This window comes from Callospermophilus lateralis, chromosome 16 (assembly GCF_048772815.1).
Source record: "Callospermophilus lateralis isolate mCalLat2 chromosome 16, mCalLat2.hap1, whole genome shotgun sequence".
Taxonomy (NCBI): Eukaryota; Metazoa; Chordata; class Mammalia; order Rodentia; family Sciuridae; genus Callospermophilus; species Callospermophilus lateralis.
The window spans coordinates 10,250,705-10,256,704 of NC_135320.1; the positions used below are offsets into that span (position 1 = coordinate 10,250,705).

Below are 6,000 nucleotides of genomic sequence, written 5' to 3' on the forward strand. Positions count from 1 at the left end.
AGAGCAGCCAGAGATCCCTATCTATCTTGCCCTACAGGATCAGGTCTAGAGCTGGCCAGCAGCTCCCAGGCTCTAACCCCACCCTCTCACCAGTAAGCTGGACCCACCTAGCCCCAGCCACTGCCTGCTGTGAGGACTGAAGCCTTTATTTAAAGTGCTCACTTGTTTATTTGGATGCGTTCCCCGAGTTAGAGCCACAACTCCTCAATGGTCCTGAAAACTGGTGGCTGGTCCTGGGGTGACAAAAGGCAGGCAGCATGCAGTGGAATTTGGTGAGGTGACTGTAATGGAGAATGATCAGTTTCCCAGCTCCTATACATCTTGAGCAGAGAAGCATCCTTGGGGTCAATTCACTGCAATGGCACCATCATGAAATGGTGGCATATGGTGGCAAGAGCAGCATCCAGCTGTTTGGGGCATAAGGCATCAGGCGTCCAAAGTCAGGAGTTGAGTATTGGCGTGAAGTGGGGATGACTGTGGTGGTGTCAGCATGCAGCTGTGATTTGAGAGTTCCTTGCTTCTTACTCATGGTGGCGGTGACAGTGGAAGAATCCAGAAACAGTGGTTGTAACAACAGATGCATCCAGCCATGAGTGTTTTCATCTGCCATAATGACAAGGGTCTTCCTGCAGTTGCAATGAAGTTGGCCCCCGTACCGAGTGTCACTGTCTAGTATCCATGTTACAGTCTGGTGGCAGCAGGGTGGAGCTCCAGAGTCTGGCAGGGGCAGGAGCAACATGCAGCTGCATCAGGGGTCCAGCCTCAGTATAGGGGTTGGGCACCAGGAGTGGGGTGGGCAGTGTTGGAGTCCATCTGGAGTTTGGAAGTTTGAGTGCTGCACAATGGTGGTGGCACCATAAGAGTTCAGAAGCAGGGGCAGCAACAACAGGCAGTGTCCAGCAGTAAGCATCTTCATCCTGCAGAAGTAACTGGGGTCTGGCTGCAGGGCAGTGAAGGTGGCATCCAGTGGCCATGTGGGGAGTCTGGTTGGCTGCAGCAAAGAGCTCCAGGCTGGCATGGCAGCAAGGGCATGGGATAGTGGGTGTCAGAGTGAGAAGGTAACCAGTAGCTGGGATGTCCTCTGTGGTGGAGGCTCCAGGCCCCGGTCTTGCTCCTGGTCGACTGGCCTGCTCAGGAAGAAGCACGTGGGAGGCGGTGGTACCCAGGCAGCTGCCCAGGACCTTATGCTGCCCACAGCTGCCATGTCCCGCTCTGGCCATGTGCCCACTGGATGTCTGCTCACCCCATCACCTGATATAGCCTCTCTACTGAGGAACTAGCCTGTCTGCTAGGTTGGGGCTGTCTTAGGAGAGAACCTCACCATCCCCAGCCACATCCTGCATGGACTGTGGGTGCAGAAAGCAGAGGTCCTAGGGCATCGTCACCCCCAAAGTGCATTTCTGTGGCTGGGGGTGGCAGAAGACCAAGATAGAGAACTTGTTGCCCTTAGACTCCCACTGCCTCCTGTGCCCTCCACCCTTGTCCTGCCCCAGGGATGCACGTGGAGGGTGAGGATTTTCTAGGCCCCCCCACCTCCCACCTCTGCACTCTGCTACCACAGCCCAGGGGAGATGTAGGTGGGGAGGGTGGGTGTCTTCTCCCAAGGTTGCCCCAGCTGGCAGCAGGCCTACTCATCCCTCAGAGGCTGCAACTCAGGGAGGGGCAGGGTGAACTCAAGGATTAGGTGAGCAGCCTGGTGGACTCAAGGCCAATGCCAGGCATTGCTGGAATGGGCAGCATAAGGTCCTCAGCAGGTGTCTGGGTACCACCAGCTCCTGCGCCCTGCTTCATGAGCAGGCAGGCCCTACCAGGAGCAATACCACTTGCCTGGAGGAGCCACTGCAGAGGCCATCACAGCCTCTAGTCGTCCTCTGACTCTGAGGCCTGCTGTCCCAAGCTTTCACCGTCACCGCTAACAGAGCTCCACACTGCGGCCACTGGAGTCCCCACAGGGCCACCAGTGATGCCGCAGCCACCATCAGTGCACTGGGACCAGACTGCTGCCACTGCCAGAGGATGAGAATGCTCCTCTCTGGATGCCTGGCTTGACGTTGCCACCTACAGACTCCTTGGTTGCCTTTGCCACCGCTGCCATAACTGAACTTCAGACACCAATACCTCCACAGATTCCAAACGCCAAGGCTTCACTGTCCAGGCTCCTGCCCATGGCTGTCCTCCAAGCCTGAGGCCAATTCTCCATCCTGCCACTGATACATCTGGGCTCCTCAAACTGCCTTAAGACACCTTGGCTCGCTCTTTGACATTCTCCCCACAGATGGATGCTGACACTGCTCCTGGTCACTGGGAACCTCCAATGTGAAACCCTGCTGTGGAACACTGAGATTGGCTTCTATATGCTTCAGTCCCAGAAACCAGACTTCTTTCACAGCCACTAGATGCCTTTGCAGGTGCCACCTATACCTCCAGGCTTGGGAAGGGTCCAGCACATGCCCTTCCATGCCTGCTGCCTGTTCATATCTGTCGGTGGAATAAACCATTGATTGGGTTACAGCTCTCAGAACTGAATCTTTTCACTGATAATCCTTGTATTGGCTCACCCATGAGCTTCTGGGGACACCTACTACCTAAAGCACCACACATCTTCATCGAATAGCTTAGCAAGACCTTCTAGATGACTTGCAAGAGCTAATACATCAGCACTTGTTTCTTTGCCTTGCACTTTCATTTTATGGAGAGGGGCCTGTTGCCAAAAACATAATGGGCCACACTCTGGCACCTTCAAACTTCTTCTGCAGCTTTCTCACTTCTCTTGTCAGTATAACAATCTAAAGTGATGGCCTTATCTGGATTTGGCTTCATCTTCATAGAACATGGGTTGTTTCTTCTTTTCTTCAGAATATAAAGAGTCTTTCCAGATCAGCAATAAGGCTGTTTTTGCTTTCTAGTCATTTACATATGCCCTGGAGCAGCACTTTAATTTCCTTCTTGAACTTTTCCTTTGCATTCTCAGTGTGACAAAGTAGTGTAAGATGCACAGCTTTTTATTTGAAGTGCAAAACGTAAGACTCTTCTTTTTATTTAAACAGTACAGACCATTGCTGAGTCATTAACGGTTCTAACTTCAATTTTGTGTATTAAAGAATAAGAGGATGGTGAGCCATGATCTGTGGAGCAATAAGAATGTACATATTAAGGTTTTTATCTTATATGAGTGGGATTTGTAGTGCCACATGACAGTTAAAATAGATCATAGTATGAGTTATAATGGCCTAAATTCTTCAACACTCATTAGGCAGTCCCTTCTGCTCCATAACAGGGGCATCTATCTCACCTCCTCCTGGATGGCCTGTTTGCATCCTCTCTCACAGCACCTATGAGTTCTACATGGGCTCCATCAGCAGCTACGCAGTACTGGTGGTGGCACAGCCTGGTGAATGGATTAAGCACTTTTAGGTCAACATAAAAGAATGCCACTAAAAATACTTACAATGCCATAAGAATTAGCATCACAAAAAATTAAATAAGGGGGTTAAATATTAGGCTCCAGGATCTTGGGAGAAGTTATAATTCAGCATGTTTCCACTGACTGAGGAAAATAAACATGTGGCTCAGTTGTTGTTCAGTACTGGCACCTGTCCAAGATGTATCTTCAGATTCTGTGGCGTGGATTTTCATGCACCATACAAACATTCATATGAGGAGTTGCTTAATGATATACAGAAATTTCTGAAAGCTGAAAAAGATGAATTAATTTTGGAAGTTCCAAACCCACCTCTCAAGAAAATTCGGCTTCAAGAACTGGAAGATGGGATTGATAATCTGAGTCAAAATGGGGAGAGCAAGATCTCTGTTATTGAAGATGGGAGCATTGCTTCCCCAAACTCAAATTTAAATGTAAATGTATGCAATGTTTGCCTGGGAATTCTTCAAGAATTCTGTGAGAAAGAGTTCATTAAAAAGGTGTGTCAAAAGGTTGAGGCCTCTGGGTTTGAATTCACAAACTTGGTATTTTCAGTCTCCTTCCCACCACAGCTCTCTGTAAGAGAGCATGCTGCATGGTTGCTGGTAAAACAGGAAATGGGAAAACAGAGTCTGTCACCGGGAAGAAATGATATAGTACAGCTAAAAGAAGCCTACAAATGGATAACATACCCCCTGTTTTCAGAGGAACTGGGTGTTCCCATTGATGGAAAGAGCTTGTTTGAAGTGAGTGTGGTCTTTGCTCACCCAGAAACAGTTGGGGATTGCCACTTCCTAGGTAAAATTTTCCCAGACTGTTTCAAGCCAGCCAAAAATAAGCAGTCGGTATTCACTAGAATGGCAGTTATGAAAGCTTTGAATAAGATAAAAGAAGAGGATTTCCGCAAGCAGTTTCCTTGTCCTCCAAACTCACCAAAGGCTGTTTGCACTGTTCTTGAAATTGAATGTGCTCATGGTGCTGTTTTTGTGGCTGGGAGATACAATAAATATTCCAGGAATCTACCACAAACTCCTTGGATAATTGATGGAGAAAGGAAGCTGGAATCTTCAGTGGAAGAATTAATTTCAGATCATCTGCTGACAGTATTCAAAGCAGAGAGTTTTAATTTCTCATCCTCTGGAAGAGAAGATGTAGATGTGAGAACATTAGGAAATGGAAGGCCCTTTGCAATTGAGCTGGTGAATCCTCATAGAGTACATTTCACTTCACAAGAAATTAAGGAACTTCAGCAGAAAATTAATAAGTCATCTAACAAAATCCAAGTACGTGACTTGCAGCTTGTCTCAAGAGAGGCAATAGGTCATATGAAAGAAGGTGAAGAAGAAAAGACTAAGACCTATAGTGCCTTAATATGGACAAATAAAGTAATACAGAAGAAAGACATCGAATTCCTGAATGATATAAAGGACCTAAAGATTGAACAGAAAACCCCTCTACGGGTCCTTCACCGAAGACCCTTGGCTTTGAGAACTCGTGTCATCCACTCTATGGAGACACACTATGTGGATGAACATCATTTCTGCCTTTATCTGAAGACTCAAGCTGGAACCTACATTAAAGAGTTTGTACATGGAGACTTTGGGAGAACCAGGCCAAACATTGGCTCTCTGATGAATGTGACTGCTGACATTCTTGAGCTGGATGTGGAGTCTGTAGACGTTGACTGGCCACCTGCTCTGGATGACTAACTTTCAGATTTGGAGATAAAGAGTAGGGTTTTCTTGGCATGATGTGGACATCCATGCAACATACCCTGTAAAATGGCTGTTTACCCACCATAACGGTGTCTTGGAAACCATTTGGATCATGTTGATCTATTTTTAAATTTGTTATAACATCTCAGGATCTGTGTGTATATTTTGTGTTCAGTTGTTCTAAGAATGTCTTATGACTTTTCTCATTCCCTCTCTCACTCTCCCCAGTGAAACTATGAACAGTGAAACCATTCTTCCTAATTCTTTCATTCAGAGAGGTGCACAAGCAGGAAAAACTGTTAATTCAAGAAGCTGTAATTTCTTTCAGCAAGATTTCTTCTGCAGGAGACATGTCACCTTTAAAATCATGTTCTAAATTTTTAAATTATCTGAACAAAAGTTCTACTGGATTTATGCAGCATAGTATCCTATAATATTCTAAGATATCAATGCAAATATGACATCATTAATATTTTTCCTGGGAGGCCTTAAGCAAGCTATTATCAATGGAAGTACTTTTGGGTATAATTTGTGACAAATCATAATGACCACAAATTACTGTTTTGACAATCTAAAATTGTTAGTACATGTCCCCTGTGGAAGGAAAGTGAAACTTTAGGAATTGAGGCACACCATGGTAAGAGACTTTCACAGACCTTTTAAATAAAGAGAAACAAGTGCCTTTAATAACTTCAATCCCAGGGTTAACAATTTGAAAAATTGAGATTGCTAAAGGTAAACTGATACTATTTCACAGTTCTTCAATATATTATCCAATTTCAAACATTTTAATAAGATAGATAGGATATTGCCTCTAATTTTTTAATTATGGAAACCAAAGAATAAAAGTTAAATAAATAACTT

General features: G+C 45.7%; 1 pseudogene; it reads left to right on the forward strand.

The window, feature by feature from the left end:
* The first annotated feature begins 3,525 nt into the window (after positions 1-3,525).
* Positions 3,526-5,671, forward strand: LOC143382080 (tRNA pseudouridine synthase Pus10 pseudogene; annotated as a pseudogene).
* Positions 5,672-6,000: the final 329 nt, after the last annotated feature.